This window comes from Denticeps clupeoides, chromosome 18 (assembly GCF_900700375.1).
Source record: "Denticeps clupeoides chromosome 18, fDenClu1.1, whole genome shotgun sequence".
Lineage (NCBI taxonomy): Eukaryota > Metazoa > Chordata > Actinopteri > Clupeiformes > Denticipitidae > Denticeps > Denticeps clupeoides.
In genome coordinates, this window is record NC_041724.1 from 15,637,117 (window position 1) to 15,661,236 (window position 24,120).

The window sequence follows — 24,120 nt, forward strand, 5'->3', positions numbered from 1 at the left end:
CCACTGGGAATAGTCTCTGTTGCAATTAAAGATGTGCCTTTGCATTCCTCCGCCAAATATTTCTCCCTCCCTAATCGCACTGCTCTGATTGACTCCTCTAAGTATAGTTTTGAGTCTTCCTTTTTGCCAATTCCTGTATGAAGGTCCACATTAACAAGCAGAGGACTGATTGTTTCATACAATGCCTCTTCCTTCTCAAGGTCCTCCTTATCGTGGTGAAGGTCCACATTAACATAAAGAGGACTGATTGTTTCATACAATGCCTCTTCCTTCTCAAGGTCCTCCTTATCGTTGACGGTCCTCATTGTTTTGTACACGGAGACTGTCTGCCGATCAAGGAAACGGTGTATCACCGTGCCTAAACGGATCTTAACGTCATGAAATTCTTTCACAACCTTCTTGGGTTTTGGAACTCGTTCCATTGCTTCACAGAGTTTTACTCGCTTTCTATTAAGTATATTATAGTTTTGAGTGTTGCGCTCTCTTAATTAGGCAATGGTTTAAAAATTGCCATAAAGAAGCGTTTTGAAAATTGTAATAAAGAAGTGTCTGTACACTTCTTTAAGTTTATAATGTGTAGATTGGTCCTTTTTTTATGATATGAACTATGAATCAGGACTATAAAAAATGCCACAAAGAAGCGTTTTGAAAACTATAATAAAGAAGTCTGTGTGTGTTCTATTTGCATCTCCTTTTACAGTTTCCATTGCACATCCTCCAAACTTCACACGTTCATCCAGCACAAAGCGGAAGGGGTCCTTCTGTCCTAAGGATGAGCCCACAACTGAGGATGATGGGTGCAGGAGAAGAAGGAAAATTGGAAGAGATCAAGATGAGAAGAGGGGAAATGTGGGTTGCACTTAGAGAGGTTTTATGATGTGCATTAGTTAGTGCTTGTGCATATGTACACTGAGTGTATTTGGATGGTGGTACTGGTCAGTAAGTTGAAGGGTTTTATATGGGTGTGTGACGCTAAGGAGCTGCTGGGTGAGCACAGCCACACACAGTTATTTCCCACAAGCTATTTCTGTATGTAATTATTTATGCTTGGAAAGCCAAAATCTTGTTCTTCTTTTTTAACTTATTATTATTCTAACTTTATGTACTGCACTGCAACTAGTCCTACACTTTTGATCACACATCATCATTGAAACTTGACACATTTATCCGGCCCATACCGCAGAAGCGTGCTTGTGCTTTAATAAAGCAATCTGCGTGCCACACCCATTTTTTCTGACCATTTTTTCCCATTGACTTAACATGGGGCTAATTTTTGACAAGCTCTCGCGTCCACAATTTTTATTATAGACACCCGTAACTCAATTCACTGCATCTTCATGACCCCCTCTTTGCGTTTATTCACTTTTTTCCACACATGGCCACGCCCTAACTCCTTTTTTTAACCCTTCTTTTTTTCCCTATTTACTTGTAATAGGAAATTGAACCTGTCCTCGGTACCTCACATTTCAACATTTTGACATGAAACTTGGTACACATCTTCATCTGAAGTCAATTTAAATTTCTCTTTCATGTTTTCAGCCCCACTCTACCTTTATCACTGTTTTATTATCACTTCATCTTCCCTTTCAGCCCCATGCATTTTACATAGCAACAGTGCTCTTGCTTTTAGCCTTTCAACCACCACACATTTCACCTATTCAACAAACTTAACATATTCAGCCACATTTATCCTCCTTCCACTCAAACCCTTTAGCTCTACTTCTATTTCATCCCTTTATTTTACCAATAAAGCCCATTCATTTTACAGATGTACAATGGTAACATTTTCAGTCTTCAAACTAAGATAGTTGACGTGTCCCAAACATCACTTAACTTCACACGACTCATTTTGGCCATACCCCGTTAGCATGTTTTGACTTTAGCATGCCAGCATTTTAAAACATGTTCTAAGCGTCACCAAATTTCACGTGACGCATTATGGCCACGCCCTGTTAACTTTTTTTTTTTTTAGATGAAATGCTCATTTTTGAAACATGGTCCAAGCGTCACTAAATTCTATGTTTTGCATTGTGGCCACGCCCCCCTTAAAATTTTGGGTGGTTGCATGCTAGTAAACATGCATATTTTTGTAACATAATCTAAACGTCACCAAATTTCACGTTACGCATCACGGCCACCTCCGTTAAAGATTTTGATGTTAGCATGCTAACATTAGCATGCTAACATGCTAATGTTTAAAAATGTTTTAAACATAACTGAAATTTATGTGAAGCATCATGGACACACGCTGTTAGCATTTTTGACGTTAACATGCTGCCATTAGCATGCTAACATGCAAGATTTTTTTTATATGTTTCAAACGTCATCAAATCTCAAGTGACGCTTTATGGCCACTCCCGGTTAGCATGTTTTATGTTAACATGCTAACATTCTACATTTCCAACGTGCTCCAACTATCTTCAAATTTCACGTGACTCATTCTAGCCACTCCCCGATAACATTTTTGAGGTTAGTATTTTTGCCTCCTATTGTCATGTGACTCATTCTAGCCACATTTTTGAGGTTAGTATTTTTGCCTCCACTTGTGCTGTTTATTTCCTCTTTTTTCAAATTTACGAAACTATGTAATTCAACAGTGCTTTCACTCTTCCGCTTCATCTATTGCCTTTTCATTCCTTTCCAAGCCAAAATCTAAAATTTTGTTCATAAACTTCCCTTTCTAGTTGATATAGATTTTTTTATGCTTTTATATGAAGAACAGAGTAGATAAACAAGCAAAGTTAAAATTTCATAACATGGTTTATTCACAAATACACATTTCGAAACATAAATGACAATCCATGTTTTCATGGCGCGAAAGAGTCTTCTTTATCGGACTCAGACACGGATATTCTGTTTCTGACATGTCGTCATAGACATAATCTTCCTCGTCAGAGTCTGACATGCTGTAATCCAACATGTCGTTATCATCTTCCTCTTCATCTGACACGTACTCACTGTAATCCTTTCCTTCATCTGAGCGTTGGTGGACGACACAATCGTCTTCGTACTTCGTCCACCATCCAAGTCCAACAGACCTGTTGTCTAGTCCTTCACCACTGGGAATAGTCTCTGTTGCAATTAAAGATGTGCCTTTGCATTCCTCCGCCAAATATTTCTCCCTCCCTAATCGCACTGCTCTGATTGACTCCTCTAAGTATAGTTTTGAGTCTTCCTTTTTGCCAATTCCTGTATGAAGGTCCACATTAACAAGCAGAGGACTGATTGTTTCATACAATGCCTCTTCCTTCTCAAGGTCCTCCTTATCGTGGTGAAGGTCCACATTAACATAAAGAGGACTGATTGTTTCATACAATGCCTCTTCCTTCTCAAGGTCCTCCTTATCGTTGACGGTCCTCATTGTTTTGTACACGGAGACTGTCTGCCGATCAAGGAAACGGTGTATCACCGTGCCTAAACGGATCTTAACGTCATGAAATTCTTTCACAACCTTCTTGGGTTTTGGAACTCGTTCCATTGCTTCACAGAGTTTTACTCGCTTTCTATTAAGTATATTATAGTTTTGAGTGTTGCGCTCTCTTAATTAGGCAATGGTTTAAAAATTGCCATAAAGAAGCGTTTTGAAAATTGTAATAAAGAAGTGTCTGTACACTTCTTTAAGTTTATAATGTGTAGATTGGTCCTTTTTTTATGATATGAACTATGAATCAGGACTATAAAAAATGCCACAAAGAAGCGTTTTGAAAACTATAATAAAGAAGTCTGTGTGTGTTCTATTTGCATCTCCTTTTACAGTTTCCATTGCACATCCTCCAAACTTCACACGTTCATCCAGCACAAAGCGGAAGGGGTCCTTCTGTCCTAAGGATGAGCCCACAACTGAGGATGATGGGTGCAGGAGAAGAAGGAAAATTGGAAGAGATCAAGATGAGAAGAGGGGAAATGTGGGTTGCACTTAGAGAGGTTTTATGATGTGCATTAGTTAGTGCTTGTGTATATGTACACTGAATGTATTTGGATGGTGGTACTGGTCAGTAAGTTGAAGGGTTTTATATGGGTGTGTGACGCTAAGGAGCTGCTGGGTGAGCACAGCCACACACAGTTTTTTCCCACAAGCTATTTCTGTATGTAATTATTTATGCTTGGAAAGCCAAAATCTTGTTCTTCTTTTTTAACTTATTATTATTCTAACTTTATGTACTGCACTGCAACTAGTCCTACACTTTTGATCACACATCATCATTGAAACTTGACACATTTATCCGGCCCATACCGCAGAAGCGTGCTTGTGCTTTAATAAAGCAATCTGCGTGCCACACCCATTTTTTCTGACCATTTTTTCCCATTGACTTAACATGGGGCTAATTTTTGACAAGCTCTCGCGTCCACAATTTTTATTATAGACACCCGTAACTCAATACACTGCATCTTCATGACCCCCTCTTTGCGTTTATTCACTTTTTTCCACACATGGCCACGCCCTAACTCCTTTTTTAACCCTTCTTTTTTTCCCTATTTACTTGTAATAGGAAATTGAACCTGTCCTCGGTACCTCACATTTCAACATTTTGACATGAAACTTGGTACACATCTTCATCTGAAGTCAATTTAAATTTCTCTTTCATGTTTTCAGCCCCACTCTACCTTTATCACTGTTTTCTTATCACTTCATCTTCCCTTTCAGCCCCATGCATTTTACATAGCAACAGTGCTCTTGCTTTTAGCCTTTCAACCACCACACATTTCACCTATTCAACAAACTTAACATATTCAGCCACATTTATCCTCCTTCCACTCAAACCCTTTAGCTCTACTTCTATTTCATCCCTTTATTTTACCAATAAAGCCCATTCATTGTACAGATGTACAATGGTAATATTTTCAGTCTTCAAACTTAAGATAGTTGACGTGTCCCAAACATCTCTTAACTTCACACGACTCATTTTGGCCATACCCCGTTAGCATGTTTTGACTTTAGCATGCCAGCATTTTAAAACATGTTCTAAGCGTCACCAAATTTCACATGACGCATTATGGCCACGCCCTGTTAACTTTTTTTTTTTTTAGATGAAATGCTCATTTTTGAAACATGGTCCAAGCGTCACTAAATTCTATGTTTTGCATTGTGGCCACGCCCCCCTTAAAATTTTGGGTGGTTGCATGCTAGTAAACATGCATATTTTTGTAACATAATCTAAACGTCACCAAATTTCACGTTACGCATCACGGCCACCTCCGTTAAAGATTTTGATGTTAGCATGCTAACATTAGCATGCTAACATGCTAATGTTTAAAAATGTTTTAAACATAACTGAAATTCATGTGAAGCATCATGGACACACGCTGTTAGCATTTTTGACGTTAACATGCTGCCATTAGCATGCTAACATGCAAGATTTTTTTTTATATGTTTCAAACGTCATCAAATCTCAAGTGACGCTTTATGGCCACTCCCGGTTAGCATGTTTTATGTTAACATGCTAACATTCTACATTTCCAACGTGCTCCAACTATCTTCAAATTTCACGTGACTCATTCTAGCCACTCCCCGATAACATTTTTGAGGTTAGTATTTTTGCCTCCACTTGTCATGTGACTCATTCTAGCCACATTTTTGAGGTTAGTATTTTTGCCTCCACTTGTGCTGTTTATTTCCTCTTTTTTCAAATTTACGAAACTATGTAATTCAACAGTGCTTTCACTCTTCCGCTTCATCTATTGCCTTTTCATTCCTTTCCAAGCCAAAATCTAAAATTTTGTTCATGAACTTCCCTTTCTAGTTGATATAGATTTTTTTATGCTTTTATATGAAGAACAGAGTAGATAAACAAGCAAAGTTAAAATTTCATAACATGGTTTATTCACAAATACACATTTCGAAACATAAATGACAATCCATGTTTTCATGCCGCGAAAGAGTCTTCTTTATCGGACTCAGACACGGATATTCTGTTTCTGACATGTCGTCATAGACATAATCTTCCTCGTCAGAGTCTGACATGCTGTAATCCAACATGTCGTTATCATCTTCCTCTTCATCTGACACGTACTCACTGTAATCCTTTCCTTCATCTGAGCGTTGGTGGACGACACAATCGTCTTCGTACTTCGTCCACCATCCAAGTCCAACAGACCTGTTGTCTAGTCCTTCACCACTGGGAATAGTCTCTGTTGCAATTAAAGATGTGCCTTTGCATTCCTCCGCCAAATATTTCTCCCTCCCTAATCGCACTGCTCTGATTGACTCCTCCAAGTATAGTTTTGAGTCTTCCTTTTTGCCAATTCCTGTATGAAGGTCCACATTAACAAGCAGAGGACTGATTGTTTCATACAATGCCTCTTCCTTCTCAAGGTCCTCCTTATCGTGGTGAAGGTCCACATTAACAAGCAGAGGACTGATTGTTTCATACAATGCCTCTTCCTTCTCAAGGTCCTCCTTATCGTTGACGGTCCTCATTGTTTTGTACACGGAGACTGTCTGCCGATCAAGGAAACGGTGTATCACCGTGCCTAAACGGATCTTAACGTCATGAAATTCTTTCACAACCTTCTTGGGTTTTGGAACTCGTTCCATTGCTTCACAGAGTTTTACTCGCTTTCTATTAAGTATATTATAGTTTTAAGTGTTGCGCTCAATTAGGCAATGGTTTAAAAATTGCCATAAAGAAGCGTTTTGAAAATTGTAATAAAGAAGTGTCTGTACACTTCTTTAAGTTTATAATGTGTAGATTGGTCCTTTTTTATGATATGAACTATGAATCAGGACTATAAAAAATGCCACAAAGAAGCGTTTTGAAAACTATAATAAAGAAGTCTGTGTGTGTTCTATTTGCATCTCCTTTTACAGTTTCCATTGCACATCCTCCAAACTTCACACGTTCATCCAGCACAAAGCGGAAGGGGTCCTTCTGTCCTAAGGATGAGCCCACAACTGAGGATGATGGGTGCAGGAGAAGAAGGAAAATTGGAAGAGATCAAGATGAGAAGAGGGGAAATGTGGGTTGCACTTAGAGAGGTTTTATGATGTGCATTAGTTAGTGCTTGTGCATATGTACACTGAGTGTATTTGGATGGTGGTACTGGTCAGTAAGTTGAAGGGTTTTATATGGGTGTGTGACGCTAAGGAGCTGCTGGGTGAGCACAGCCACACACAGTTATTTCCCACAAGCTATTTCTGTATGTAATTATTTATGCTTGGAAAGCCAAAATCTTGTTCTTCTTTTTTAACTTATTATTATTCTAACTTTATGTACTGCACTGCAACTAGTCCTACACTTTTGATCACACATCATCATTGAAACTTGACACATTTATCCGGCCCATACCGCAGAAGCGTGCTTGTGCTTTAATAAAGCAATCTGCGTGCCACACCCATTTTTTCTGACCATTTTTTCCCATTGACTTAACATGGGGCTAATTTTTGACAAGCTCTCGCGTCCACAATTTTTATTATAGACACCCGTAACTCAATACACTGCATCTTCATGACCCCCTCTTTGCGTTTATTCACTTTTTTCCACACATGGCCACGCCCTAACTCCTTTTTTTAACCCTTCTTTTTTTCCCTATTTACTTGTAATAGGAAATTGAACCTGTCCTCGGTACCTCACATTTCAACATTTTGACATGAAACTTGGTACACATCTTCATCTGAAGTCAATTTAAATTTCTCTTTCATGTTTTCAGCCCCACTCTACCTTTATCACTGTTTTCTTATCACTTCATCTTCCCTTTCAGCCCCATGCATTTTACATAGCAACAGTGCTCTTGCTTTTAGCCTTTCAACCACCACACATTTCACCTATTCAACAAACTTAACATATTCAGCCACATTTATCCTCCTTCCACTCAAACCCTTTAGCTCTACTTCTATTTCATCCCTTAATTTTACCAATAAAGCCCATTCATTGTACAGATGTACAATGGTAACATTTTCAGTCTTCAAACTTAAGATAGTTGACGTGTCCCAAACATCTCTTAACTTCACACGACTCATTTTGGCCATACCCCGTTAGCATGTTTTGACTTTAGCATGCCAGCATTTTAAAACATGTTCTAAGCGTCACCAAATTTCACATGACGCATTATGGCCACGCCCTGTTAACTTTTTTTTTTTTTAGATGAAATGCTCATTTTTGAAACATGGTCCAAGCGTCACTAAATTCTATGTTTTGCATTGTGGCCACGCCCCCCTTAAAATTTTGGGTGGTTGCATGCTAGTAAACATGCATATTTTTGTAACATAATCTAAACGTCACCAAATTTCACGTTACGCATCACGGCCACCTCCGTTAAAGATTTTGATGTTAGCATGCTAACATTAGCATGCTAACATGCTAATGTTTAAAAATGTTTTAAACATAACTGAAATTCATGTGAAGCATCATGGACACACGCTGTTAGCATTTTTGACGTTAACATGCTGCCATTAGCATGCTAACATGCAAGATTTTTTTTATATGTTTCAAACGTCATCAAATCTCAAGTGACGCTTTATGGCCACTCCCGGTTAGCATGTTTTATGTTAACATGCTAACATTCTACATTTCCAACGTGCTCCAACTATCTTCAAATTTCACGTGACTCATTCTAGCCACTCCCCGATAACATTTTTGAGGTTAGTATTTTTGCCTCCACTTGTCATGTGACTCATTCTAGCCACATTTTTGAGGTTAGTATTTTTGCCTCCACTTGTGCTGTTTATTTCCTCTTTTTTCAAATTTACGAAACTATGTAATTCAACAGTGCTTTCACTCTTCCGCTTCATCTATTGCCTTTTCATTCCTTTCCAAGCCAAAATCTAAAATTTTGTTCATGAACTTCCCTTTCTAGTTGATATAGATTTTTTTATGCTTTTATATGAAGAACAGAGTAGATAAACAAGCAAAGTTAAAATTTCATAACATGGTTTATTCACAAATACACATTTCGAAACATAAATGACAATCCATGTTTTCATGGCGCGAAAGAGTCTTCTTTATCGGACTCAGACACGGATATTCTGTTTCTGACATGTCGTCATAGACATAATCTTCCTCGTCAGAGTCTGACATGCTGTAATCCAACATGTCGTTATCATCTTCCTCTTCATCTGACACGTACTCACTGTAATCCTTTCCTTCATCTGAGCGTTGGTGGACGACACAATCGTCTTCGTACTTCGTCCACCATCCAAGTCCAACAGACCTGTTGTCTAGTCCTTCACCACTGGGAATAGTCTCTGTTGCAATTAAAGATGTGCCTTTGCATTCCTCCGCCAAATATTTCTCCCTCCCTAATCGCACTGCTCTGATTGACTCCTCTAAGTATAGTTTTGAGTCTTCCTTTTTGCCAATTCCTGTATGAAGGTCCACATTAACAAGCAGAGGACTGATTGTTTCATACAATGCCTCTTCCTTCTCAAGGTCCTCCTTATCGTGGTGAAGGTCCACATTAACATAAAGAGGACTGATTGTTTCATACAATGCCTCTTCCTTCTCAAGGTCCTCCTTATCGTTGACGGTCCTCATTGTTTTGTACACGGAGACTGTCTGCCGATCAAGGAAACGGTGTATCACCGTGCCTAAACGGATCTTAACGTCATGAAATTCTTTAACAACCTTCTTGGGTTTTGGAACTCGTTCCATTGCTTCACAGAGTTTTACTCGCTTTCTATTAAGTATATTATAGTTTTGAGTGTTGCGCTCTCTTAATTAGGCAATGGTTTAAAAATTGCCATAAAGAAGCGTTTTGAAAATTGTAATAAAGAAGTGTCTGTACACTTCTTTAAGTTTATAATGTGTAGATTGGTCCTTTTTTTATGATATGAACTATGAATCAGGACTATAAAAAATGCCACAAAGAAGCGTTTTGAAAACTATAATAAAGAAGTCTGTGTGTGTTCTATATGCATCTCCTTTTACAGTTTCCATTGCACATCCTCCAAACTTCACACGTTCATCCAGCACAAAGCGGAAGGGGTCCTTCTGTCCTAAGGATGAGCCCACAACTGAGGATGATGGGTGCAGGAGAAGAAGGAAAATTGGAAGAGATCAAGATGAGAAGAGGGGAAATGTGGGTTGCACTTAGAGAGGTTTTATGATGTGCATTAGTTAGTGCTTGTGTATATGTACACTGAGTGTATTTGGATGGTGGTACTGGTCAGTAAGTTGAAGGGTTTTATATGGGTGTGTGACGCTAAGGAGCTGCTGGGTGAAGCACAGCCACACACAGTTATTTCCCACAAGCTATTTCTGTATGTAATTATTTATGCTTGGAAAGCCAAAATCTTGTTCTTCTTTTTTTACTTATTATTATTCTAACTTTATGTACTGCACTGCAACTAGTCCTACACTTTTGATCACACATCATCATTGAAACTTGACACATTTATCCGGCCCATACCGCAGAAGCGTGCTTGTGCTTTAATAAAGCAATCTGCGTGCCACACCCATTTTTCTGACCATTTTTTCCATTGACTTACATGGGGATATTTTTGACAAGCTCTCGCGTCCACAATTTTTATTATAGACACCCGTAACTCATACACTGCATCTTCATGACCCCCTCTTGGCGTTTAGTTCACTTTATTTGGATGGTCGGTACTGGTCCGTAAGTTGAAGGGTTTTTATATGGGTGTGTGACGCTAAGGAGCTGCTGGTGGTGAACACAGCCACACACAGTTCATTTATTTCCCACAGCTATTTCTGTATGTAATTAATTTATGCTCGGAAAGCCCAAAATCTTGTTCTTCTTTTTTTACTTATTATTATTCTAACTTATGTTACTGCCACGTGCACCTAGTCCCTACACTTTTGGGCGACTTCCAACACCTCATCATTGAAACTTGACACATTTATCCGGCCCATACCGCAGAAGCGTGCTTGTGCTTTAATAAAGCAATCTGCGTGCCCACACCATTTTTTTCTGACCATTTTTTCCCATTGACTTAACATGGGGCTACTTTTGACAAGCTCTCGCGTCCACAATTTTTATTATAGACACCCGTAAACTCATACACTGAATCTTCATGACCCCCTCTTTGCGTTTATTCACTTTTTTCCACACATGGCCACGCCCTAACTCCTTTTTTTAACCCTTCTTTTTTTACCTATTTACTTGTAATAGGAAATTGAACCTGTCCTCGGTACCTCACATTTCAACATTTTGACATGAAACTTGGTACACATCTTCATCTGAAGTCAATTTAAATTTCTCTTTCATGTTTTCAGCCCCACTCTACCTTTATCACTGTTTTATTATCACTTCATCTTCCCTTTCAGCCCCATGCATTTTACATAGCAACAGTGCTCTTGCTTTTAGCCTTTCAACCACCACACATTTCACCTATTCAACAAACTTAACATATTCAGCCACATTTATCCTCCTTCCACTCAAACCCTTTAGCTCTACTTCTATTTCATCCCTTTATTTTACCAATAAAGCCCATTCATTTTACAGATGTACAATGGTAACATTTTCAGTCTTCAAACTAAGATAGTTGACGTGTCCCAAACATCACTTAACTTCACACGACTCAGTTTGGCCATACCCCGTTAGCATGTTTTGACTTTAGCATGCCAGCATTTTAAAACATGTTCTAAGCGTCACCAAATTTCACGTGACGCATTATGGCCACGCCCTGTTAACTTTTTTTTTTTTTAGATGAAATGCTCATTTTCGAAACATGGTCCAAGCGTCACTAAATTATATGATTTGCATTGTGGCCACGCCCCCCCTTAAAATTTTGGGTGGTTGCATGCTAGTAAACATGCATATTTTTGTAACATAATCTAAACGTCACCAAATTTCACGTTACGCATCACGGCCACCTCCGTTAAAGATTTTGATGTTAGCATGCTAACATTAGCATGCTAACATGCTAATGTTTAAAAATGTTTTAAACATAACTGAAATTCATGTGAAGCATCATGGACACACGCTGTTAGCATTTTGACGTTAACATGCTTCCATTAGCATGCTAACATGCAAGATTTTTTTTATATGTTTCAAACGTCATCAAATCTCAAGTGACGCTTTATGGCCACTCCCGGTTAGCATGTTTTATGTTAACATGCTAACATTCTACATTTCCAACGTGCTCCAACTATCTTCAAATTTCACGTGACTCATTCTAGCCACTCCCCGATAACATTTTTGAGGTTAGTATTTTTGCCTCCACTTGTCATGTGACTCATTCTAGCCACATTTTTGAGGTTAGTATTTTTGCCTCCACTTGTGCTGTTTATTTCCTCTTTTTTCAAATTTACGAAACTATGTAATTCAACAGTGCTTTCACTCTTCCGCTTCATCTATTGCCTTTTCATTCCTTTCCAAGCCAAAATCTAAAATTTTGTTCATGAACTTCCCTTTCTAGTTGATATAGATTTTTTTATGCTTTTATATGAAGAACAGAGTAGATAAACAAGCAAAGTTAAAATTTCATAACATGGTTTATTCACAAATACACATTTCGAAACATAAATGACAATCCATGTTTTCATGCCGCGAAAGAGTCTTCTTTATCGGACTCAGACACGGATATTCTGTTTCTGACATGTCGTCATAGACATAATCTTCCTCGTCAGAGTCTGACATGCTGTAATCCAACATGTCGTTATCATCTTCCTCTTCATCTGACACGTACTCACTGTAATCCTTTCCTTCATCTGAGCGTTCGTGGACGACACAATCGTCTTCGTACTTCGTCCACCATCCAAGTCCAACAGACCTGTTGTCTAGTCCTTCACCACTGGGAATAGTCTCTGTTGCAATTAAAGATGTGCCTTTGCATTCCTCCGCCAAATATTTCTCCCTCCCTAATCGCACTGCTCTGATTGACTCCTCTAAGTATAGTTTTGAGTCTTCCTTTTTGCCAATTCCTGTATGAAGGTCCACATTAACAAGCAGAGGACTGATTGTTTCATACAATGCCTCTTCCTTCTCAAGGTCCTCCTTATCGTGGTGAAGGTCCACATTAACATAAAGAGGACTGATTGTTTCATACAATGCCTCTTCCTTCTCAAGGTCCTCCTTATCGTTGACGGTCCTCATTGTTTTGTACACGGAGACTGTCTGCCGATCAAGGAAACGGTGTATCACCGTGCCTAAACGGATCTTAACGTCATGAAATTCTTTAACAACCTTCTTGGGTTTTGGAACTCGTTCCATTGCTTCACAGAGTTTTACTCGCTTTCTATTAAGTATATTATAGTTTTGAGTGTTGCGCTCTCTTAATTAGGCAATGGTTTAAAAATTGCCATAAAGAAGCATTTTGAAAATTGTAATAAAGAAGTGTCTGTACACTTCTTTAATTTTATAATGTGTAGATTGGTCCTTTTTTTATGATATGAACTATGAATCAGGACAATAAAAAATGCCACAAAGAAGCGTATTGAAAACTATAATAAAGAAGTCTGTGTGTGTTCTATATGCATCTCCTTTTACAGTTTCCATTGCACATCCTCCAAACTTCACACGTTCATCCAGCACAAAGCGGAAGGGGTCCTTCTGTCCTAAGGATGAGCCCACAACTGAGGATGATGGGTGCAGGAGAAGAAGGAAAATTGGAAGAGATCAAGATGAGAAGAGGGGAAATGTGGGTTGCACTTAGAGAGGTTTTATGATGTGCATTAGTTAGTGCTTGTGTATATGTACACTGAGTGTATTTGGATGGTGGTACTGGTCAGTAAGTTGAAGGGTTTTATATGGGTGTGTGACGCTAAGGAGCTGCTGGGTGAACACAGCCACACACAGTTATTTCCCACAAGCTATTTCTGTATGTAATTATTTATGCTTGGAAAGCCAAAATCTTGTTCTTCTTTTTTTACTTATTATTATTCTAACTTTATGTACTGCACTGCAACTAGTCCTACACTTTTGATCACACATCATCATTGAAACTTGACACATTTATCCGGCCCATACCGCAGAAGCGTGCTTGTGCTTTAATAAAGCAATCTGCGTGCCACACCCATTTTTTCTGACCATTTTTTCCCATTGACTTAACATGGGGCTAATTTTTGACAAGCTCTCGCGTCCACAATTTTTATTATAGACACCCGTAACTCAATACACTGCATCTTCATGACCCCCTCTTTGCGTTTATTCACTTTTTTCCACACATGGCCACGCCCTAACTCCTTTTTTTAACCCTTCTTTTTTTCCCTATTTACTTGTAATAGGAAATTGAACCTGTCCTCGGTACCTCACATTTCAACATTTTGACATGAAACTTGGTACACATCTTCATCTGAAGTCAATTTAAATTTCTCTTTCATGTTTTCAGCCCCACTCTACCTTTATCACTGTTTTATTATCACTTCATCTTCCCTTTCAGCCCCATGCATTTTACATAGCAACAGTGCTCTTGCTTTTAGCCTTTCAACCACCACACATTTCACCTATTCAACAAACTTAACATATTCAGCCACATTTATCCTCCTTCCACTCAAACCCTTTAGCTCTACTTCTATTTCATCCCTTTATTTTACCAATAAAGCCCATTCATTTTACAGATGTACAATGGTAACATTTTCAGTCTTCAAACTAAGATAGTTGACGTGTCCCAAACATCACTTAACTTCACACGACTCAGTTTGGCCATACCCCGTTAGCATGTTTTGACTTTAGCATGCCAGCATTTTAAAACATGTTCTAAGCGTCACCAAATTTCACGTGATGCATTATGGCCACGCCCTGTTAACTTTTTTTTTTTTAGATGAAATGCTCATTTTCGAAACATGGTCCAAGCGTCACTAAATTATATGTTTTGCATTGTGGCCACGCCCCCCTTAAAATTTTGGGTGGTTGCATGCTAGTAAACATGCATATTTTTGTAACATAATCTAAACGTCACCAAATTTCACGTTACGCATCACGGCCACCTCCGTTAAAGATTTTGATGTTAGCATGCTAACATTAGCATGCTAACATGCTAATGTTTAAAAATGTTTTAAACATAACTGAAATTCATGTGAAGCATCATGGACACACGCTGTTAGCATTTTTGACGTTAACATGCTTCCATTAGCATGCTAACATGCAAGATTTTTTTTTATATGTTTCAAACGTCATCAAATCTCAAGTGACGCTTTATGGCCACTCCCGGTTAGCATGTTTTATGTTAACATGCTAACATTCTACATTTCCAACGTGCTCCAACTATCTTCAAATTTCACGTGACTCATTCTAGCCACTCCCCGATAACATTTTTGAGGTTAGTATTTTTGCCTCCACTTGTCATGTGACTCTGTAAGAATGGACATCGCGGGAGCCTGCTTTGTCTTGCATAACAGATGTCTGCAGGGGGAAGTGTAACATTCCTGTGTCGACGGTTGTGGGTGAAGATTCGACACCCCGGTTTTTACATGTCTTTTGTCCGACGTCAACGTGCGAAGTATCAGCCGTCAGGACCGCCCACCCTCTTTGTCTTCACCAAATGGGAGGCACTGGGGGCGTGACATCAGAAACAACAGGTTCTGATTGGTCAGTGACAACTTCCTGTAGGCCAGTGACAACTTCCTGTAGGCCAGTGACAACTTCCTGTAGGCCAGTGACAACTTCCTGTAGGCCAGGGGTATAAATGTCTGCACACATGTGGAAAAGGGACCTCTGAGCTATCTTGCTCAGGGGGGTTTCCCTCTCTTTCCCGTCTCTTTCTCTTCTCCCTCTTTACTCTTTCTTCTCATGTTTACTTTCTCTGTAACCTTGGTACCTTTTTACATTCAATATTCACATGTAACTACAATAATTATTTACCGGTGTTAATAAATTAGAAACTGTTCATTTCTAACCTCTGTTGTGCCATGCCTCTTTCTGCCAGGTAACATCAAATTGGAGTGGTTAAATACAGTGCTCTGTGTGGAGGGAGAAAGAGTTTTTTCTACACACTCTATTCTCTTCTCCAACACCACATGGTCTTCATGTGTGGCTTTTTACAAATGGTGATCCCGACGTGATACCTTTGCTCGGATGTGGATCTGTGACCGTAAGTCTCTTTTATCTGAATTTTACTGCATAGGGAAGAATAGAATCTATGTGCTTTAATTTAAATAAAAAGGATCTACATATCCTAAAAGCCCGGGACCGTAGAAACCGAGGCATTTCTAAATCCAGATCCACTCCGACAAGGTATAAAATGAACATAGACTAATTACTGTATCACTTACAATGTGGCATGTAGATATGGCTGGCACAATAGATGAACCCACAAACCAAACTGTTAACCAGGATTTGTGACATTTTAGATTACTGGTATTACATTGAACATCATAAACCATGTCCCACGGTGAACAATTTGATAATAACTGATCAGGGATTGGAAATTGCACTGTTAAACTTAAATGTTTTTATTTTAAATTCATGTTCAGTATGATCAACATGTTTAGGATCAGAATTTAAATTTATGTGAAACTGTTTCTCTCTCTGAACACCTCAACAATGCCATAATCTCAAATAATAGCTTTAGTGATAAAGGTGTAATTCTCTAATCACATGGCAACAAGCGGGATTTTATTTGTGTTTATTTTTCCGGCCACTGTTGTTGATTGAACTTCGTTAAGCCGATGCAAATTCGCAGAGTTATGAATTCCCTAATAAAGGTGTAATTCTCCAATCACATGGCAACAAGCGGGACTTTTTTATTTATTTGTTTGTGTTTATTTTTCCGGCCACTGTTGTTGATTGAACTTCGTTAGCCGGTGCAAATCCGCAGAGTTATGAATTCCCTAATAAAGGTGTAATTCTCCAATCACATGGCAACAAGCGGGACTTTTTTATTTATTTATTTGTATTTATTTTTCCGGCCACTGTTGTTGATTAGACTTGATAAGCCAGTGCAAATCTGCGGAGTTATGAATTCCCTGATACCATTTTAAGCCTCCCACTATATTTACATGTTTTTTGCATTACAGTATCTGATCATTGTTGTCATTTGTTTTTCTGGTTTGGTTTTAATGTACGATGAACACTGTTTTTCTACATGCACAATCTGTATGCAAACCTCATCACACTCCAGACAAAGAACCCAACCAAGTGTGAAAAGCCCTGGATCCAGTTGAATATTCTATGTATGCTGCTGTGTTTGATCTATGCCAAGAAGACAGGTTTCCCTACAAGGGTGACCTCAGACGCCTGAGGATCACAAAGGACACAGAACCACAACTATCGGCTACATTTGAATTCCCGACTGACCAGGAAGCAAGCAGATACACAATCATGACCCAATTGTGATCCCCATGGACCCTGAATACTCGAGTGCCCCAGGGGATCAACCGGCCGTCTGTAAGAATGGACATCGCGGGAGCCTGCTTTGTCTTGCATAACAGATGTCTGCAGGGGGAAGTGTAACATTCCTGTGTCGACGGTTGTGGGTGAAGATTCGACACCCCGGTTTTTACATGTCTTTTGTCCGACGTCAACGTGCGAAGTATCAGCCGTCAGGACCGCCCACCCTCTTTGTCTTCACCAAATGGGAGGCACTGGGGGCGTGACATCAGAAACAACAGGTTCTGATTGGTCAGTGACAACTTCCTGTAGGCCAGTGACAACTTCCTGTAGGCCAGTGACAACTTCCTGTAGGCCAGTGACAACTTCCTGTAGGCCAGGGGTATAAATGTCTGCACACATGTGGAAAAGGGACCTCTGAGCTATCTTGCTCAGGGGGGTTTCCCTCTCTTTCCCGTCTCTTTCTCTTCTCCCTCTTTACTCTTTCTTCTCATGTTTACTTTCTCTGTAACCTTGGTACCTTTTTACATTCAATATTCACATGTAACTACAATAATTATTTACCGGTGTTAATAAATTAGAAACTGTTCATTTCTAACCTCTGTTGTGCCATGCCTCTTTCTGCCAGGTAACATCAAATTGGAGTGGTTAAATACAGTGCTCTGTGTGGAGGGAGAAAGAGTTTTTTCTACACACTCTATTCTCTTCTCCAACACCACATGGTCTTCATGTGTGGCTTTTTACAACTCATTCTAGCCACATTTTTGAGGTTAGTATTTTTGCCTCCACTTGTGCTGTTTGTTTCCTTTTTTTTCAAATTTACGAAACTATGTAATTCAACAGTGCTTTCACTCTTCCGCTTCATCTATTGCCTTTTCATTCCTTTCCAAGCCAAAATCTAAAATTTTGTTCATGAACTTCCCTTTCTAGTTGATATAGATTTTTTTATGCTTTTATATGAAGAACAGAGTAGATAAACAAGCAAAGTTAAAATTTCATAACATGGTTTATTCACAAATACCCATTTCGAAACATAAATGACAATCCATGTTTTCATGCTGCGAAAGAGTCTTCTTTATCGGACTCAGACACGGATATCCTGTTTCTGACATGTCGTCATAGACATAATCTTCCTCGTCAGAGTCTGACATGCTGTAATCCAACATGTCGTTATCATCTTCCTCTTCATCTGACACGTACTCACTGTAATCCTTTCCTTCATCTGAGCGTTGGTGGACGACACAATCGTCTTCGTACTTCGTCCACCATCCAAGTCCAACAGACCTGTTGTCTAGTCCTTCACCACTGGGAATAGTCTCTGTTGGAATTAAAGATGTGCCTTTGCATTCCTCCGCCAAATATTTCTCCCTCCCTAATCGCACTGCTCTGATTGACTCCTCTAAGTATAGTTTTGAGTCTTCCTTTTTGCCAATTCCTGTATGAAGGTCCACATTAACAAGCAGAGGACTGATTGTTTCATACAATGCCTCTTCCTTCTCAAGGTCCTCCTTATCGTGGTGAAGGTCCACATTAACATAAAGAGTACTGATTGTTTCATACAATGCTCCCTCCTTTCTCAAGGTCCACCTTATCGTGGACGGTCCTCATTGTTTTGAACACGGAGGTTGTCAGCCAATCAAGGAAACGATGTATCACCGTGCCTAAACGGATCTTAACGTCATGAAATTCCTTCACAACCTTCATGGTTTTTGGAATTCGTTCCATTGCTTTACAGAGTTTTACTCACTTTTTATTAAGTATATTATAGTTTTGAGTGTTGCGCTCTCTTAATTAGGCAATGGTTTAAAAATTGCCATAAAGAAGCATTTTGAAAATTGTAATAAAGAAGTGTCTGTACACTTCTTTAATTTTATAATGTGTAGATTGGTCCTTTTTTTATGATATGAACTATGAATCAGGACAATAAAAAATGCCACAAAGAAGCGTTTTGAAAACTATAATAAAGAAGTCTGTGTGTGTTCTATATGCATCTCCTTTTACAGTTTCCATTGCACATCCTCCAAACTTCACACGTTCATCCAGCACAAAGCGGAAGGGGTCCTTCTGTCCTAAGGATGAGCCCACAACTGAGGATGATGGGTGCAGGAGAAGAAGGAAAATTGGAAGAGATCAAGATGAGAAGAGGGGAAATGTGGGTTGCACTTAGAGAGGTTTTATGATGTGCATTAGTTAGTGCTTGTGCATATGTACACTGAGTGTATTTGGATGGTGGTACTGGTCAGTAAGTTGAAGGGTTTTATATGGGTGTGTGACGCTAAGGAGCTGCTGGGTGAACACAGCCACACACAGTTATTTCCCACAAGCTATTTCTGTATGTAATTATTTATGCTTGGAAAGCCAAAATCTTGTTCTTCTTTTTTTACTTATTATTATTCTAACTTTATGTACTGCACTGCAACTAGTCCTACACTTTTGATCACACATCATCATTGAAACTTGACACATTTATCCGGCCCATACCGCAGAAGCGTGCTTGTGCTTTAATAAAGCAATCTGCGTGCCACACCCATTTTTTCTGACCATTTTTTCCCATTGACTTAACATGGGGCTAATTTTTGACAAGCTCTCGCGTCCACAATTTTTATTATAGACACCCGTAACTCAATACACTGCATCTTCATGACCCCCTCTTTGCGTTTATTCACTTTTTTCCACACATGGCCACGCCCTAACTCCTTTTTTTAACCCTTCTTTTTTTCCCTATTTACTTGTAATAGGAAATTGAACCTGTCCTCGGTACCTCACATTTCAACATTTTGACATGAAACTTGGTACACATCTTCATCTGAAGTCAATTTAAATTTCTCTTTCATGTTTTCAGCCCCACTCTACCTTTATCACTGTTTTATTATCACTTCATCTTCCCTTTCAGCCCCATGCATTTTACATAGCAACAGTGCTCTTGCTTTTAGCCTTTCAACCACCACACATTTCACCTATTCAACAAACTTAACATATTCAGCCACATTTATCCTCCTTCCACTCAAACCCTTTAGCTCTACTTCTATTTCATCCCTTTATTTTACCAATAAAGCCCATTCATTTTACAGATGTACAATGGTAACATTTTCAGTCTTCAAACTAAGATAGTTGACGTGTCCCAAACATCACTTAACTTCACACGACTCATTTTGGCCATACCCCGTTAGCATGTTTTGACTTTAGCATGCCAGCATTTTAAAACATGTTCTAAGCGTCACCAAATTTCACGTGATGCATTATGGCCACGCCCCTGTTAACTTTTTTTTTTTTAGATGAAATGCTCATTTTCGAAACATGGTCCAAGCGTCACTAAATTATATGTTTTGCATTGTGGCCACGCCCCCCTTAAAATTTTGGGTGGTTGCATGCTAGTAAACATGCATATTTTTGTAACATAATCTAAACGTCACCAAATTTCACGTTACGCATCACGGCCACCTCCGTTAAAGATTTTGATGTTAGCATGCTAACATTAGCATGCTAACATGCTAATGTTTAAAAATGTTTTAAACATAACTGAAATTCATGTGAAGCATCATGGACACACGCTGTTAGCATTTTTGACGTTAACATGCTTCCATTAGCATGCTAACATGCAAGATTTTTTTTTATATGTTTCAAACGTCATCAAATCTCAAGTGACGCTTTATGGCCACTCCCGGTTAGCATGTTTTATGTTAACATGCTAACATTCTACATTTCCAACGTGCTCCAACTATCTTCAAATTTCACGTGACTCATTCTAGCCACTCCCCGATAACATTTTTGAGGTTAGTATTTTTGCCTCCACTTGTCATGTGACTCATTCTAGCCACATTTTTGAGGTTAGTATTTTTGCCTCCACTTGTGCTGTTTATTTCCTCTTTTTTCAAATTTACGAAACTATGTAATTCAACAGTGCTTTCACTCTTCCGCTTCATCTATTGCCTTTTCATTCCTTTCCAAGCCAAAATCTAAAATTTTGTTCATGAACTTCCCTTTCTAGTTGATATAGATTTTTTTATGCTTTTATATGAAGAACAGAGTAGATAAACAAGCAAAGTTAAAATTTCATAACATGGTTTATTCACAAATACACATTTCGAAACATAAATGACAATCCATGTTTTCATGCTGCGAAAGAGTCTTCTTTATCGGACTCAGACACGGATATCCTGTTTCTGACATGTCGTCATAGACATAATCTTCCTCGTCAGAGTCTGACATGCTGTAATCCAACATGTCGTTATCATCTTCCTCTTCATCTGACACGTACTCACTGTAATCCTTTCCTTCATCTGAGCGTTGGTGGACGACACAATCGTCTTCGTACTTCGTCCACCATCCAAGTCCAACAGACCTGTTGTCTAGTCCTTCACCACTGGGAATAGTCTCTGTTGCAATTAAAGATGTGCCTTTGCATTCCTCCGCCAAATATTTCTCCCTCCCTAATCGCACTGCTCTGATTGACTCCTCTAAGTATAGTTTTGAGTCTTCCTTTTTGCCAATTCCTGTATGAAGGTCCACATTAACAAGCAGAGGACTGATTGTTTCATACAATGCCTCTTCCTTCTCAAGGTCCTCCTTATCGTGGTGAAGGTCCACATTAACATAAAGAGTACTGATTGTTTCATACAATGCTCCCTCCTTTCTCAAGGTCCACCTTATCGTGGACGGTCCTCATTGTTTTGTAACACGGAGGTTGTCAGCCAATCAAGGAAACGATGTATCACCGTGCCTAAACGGATCTTAACGTCATGAAATTCCTTCACAACCTTCATGGTTTTGGAATTCGTTCCATTGCTTTACAGAGTTTTACTCACTTTTTATTAAGTATATTATAGTTTTGAGTGTTGCGCTCTCTTAATTAGGCAATGGTTTAAAAATTGCCATAAAGAAGCATTTTGAAAATTGTAATAAAGAAGTGTCTGTACACTTCTTTAATTTTATAATGTGTAGATTGGTCCTTTTTTTATGATATGAACTATGAATCAGGACAATAAAAAATGCCACAAAGAAGCGTTTTGAAAACTATAATAAAGAAGTCTGTGTGTGTTCTATATGCATCTCCTTTTACAGTTTCCATTGCACATCCTCCAAACTTCACACGTTCATCCAGCACAAAGCGGAAGGGGTCCTTCTGTCCTAAGGATGAGCCCACAACTGAGGATGATGGGTGCAGGAGAAGAAGGAAAATTGGAAGAGATCAAGATGAGAAGAGGGGAAATGTGGGTTGCACTTAGAAAGGTTTTATGATGTGCATTAGTTAGTGCTTGTGCATATGTACACTGAGTGTATTTGGATGGTGGTACTGGTCAGTAAGTTGAAGGGTTTTATATGGGTGTGTGACGCTAAGGAGCTGCTGGGTGAACACAGCCACACACAGTTATTTCCCACAAGCTATTTCTGTATGTAATTATTTATGCTTGGAAAGCCAAAATCTTGTTCTTCTTTTTTTACTTATTATTCTAACTTTATGTACTGCACTGCAACTAGTCCTACACTTTTGATCACACATCATCATTGAAACTTGACACATTTATCCGGCCCATACCGCAGAAGCGTGCTTGTGCTTTAATAAAGCAATCTGCGTGCCACACCCATTTTTTCTGACCATTTTTTTCCCATTGACTTAACATGGGGCTAATTTTTGACAAGCTCTCGCGTCCACAATTTTTATTATAGACACCCGTAACTCAATACACTGCATCTTCATGACCCCCTCTTTGCGTTTATTCACTTTTTTCCACACATGGCCACGCCCTAACTCCTTTTTTTAACCCTTCTTTTTTTCCCTATTTACTTGTAATAGGAAATTGAACCTGTCCTCGGTACCTCACATTTCAACATTTTGACATGAAACTTGGTACACATCTTCATCTGAAGTCAATTTAAATTTCTCTTTCATGTTTTCAGCCCCACTCTACCTTTATCACTGTTTTATTATCACTTCATCTTCCCTTTCAGCCCCATGCATTTTACATAGCAACAGTGCTCTTGCTTTTAGCCTTTCAACCACCACACATTTCACCTATTCAACAAACTTAACATATTCAGCCACATTTATCCTCCTTCCACTCAAACCCTTTAGCTCTACTTCTATTTCATCCCTTTATTTTACCAATAAAGCCCATTCATTTTACAGATGTACAATGGTAACATTTTCAGTCTTCAAACTAAGATAGTTGACGTGTCCCAAACATCACTTAACTTCACACGACTCAGTTTGGCCATACCCCGTTAGCATGTTTTGACTTTAGCATGCCAGCATTTTAAAACATGTTCTAAGCGTCACCAAATTTCACGTGATGCATTATGGCCACGCCCTGTTAACTTTTTTTTTTTTAGATGAAATGCTCATTTTCGAAACATGGTCCAAGCGTCACTAAATTATATGTTTTGCATTGTGGCCACGCCCCCCTTAAAATTTTGGGTGGTTGCATGCTAGTAAACATGCATATTTTTGTAACATAATCTAAACGTCACCAAATTTCACGTTACGCATCACGGCCACCTCCGTTAAAGATTTTGATGTTAGCATGCTAACATTAGCATGCTAACATGCTAATGTTTAAAAATGTTTTAAACATAACTGAAATTCATGTGAAGCATCATGGACACACGCTGTTAGCATTTTTGACGTTAACATGCTTCCATTAGCATGCTAACATGCAAGATTTTTTTTTATATGTTTCAAACGTCATCAAATCTCAAGTGACGCTTTATGGCCACTCCCGGTTAGCATGTTTTATGTTAACATGCTAACATTCTACATTTCCAACGTGCTCCAACTATCTTCAAATTTCACGTGACTCATTCTAGCCACTCCCCGATAACATTTTTGAGGTTAGTATTTTTGCCTCCACTTGTCATGTGACTCATTCTAGCCACATTTTTGAGGTTAGTATTTTTGCCTCCACTTGTGCTGTTTGTTTCCTTTTTTTTCAAATTTACGAAACTATGTAATTCAAC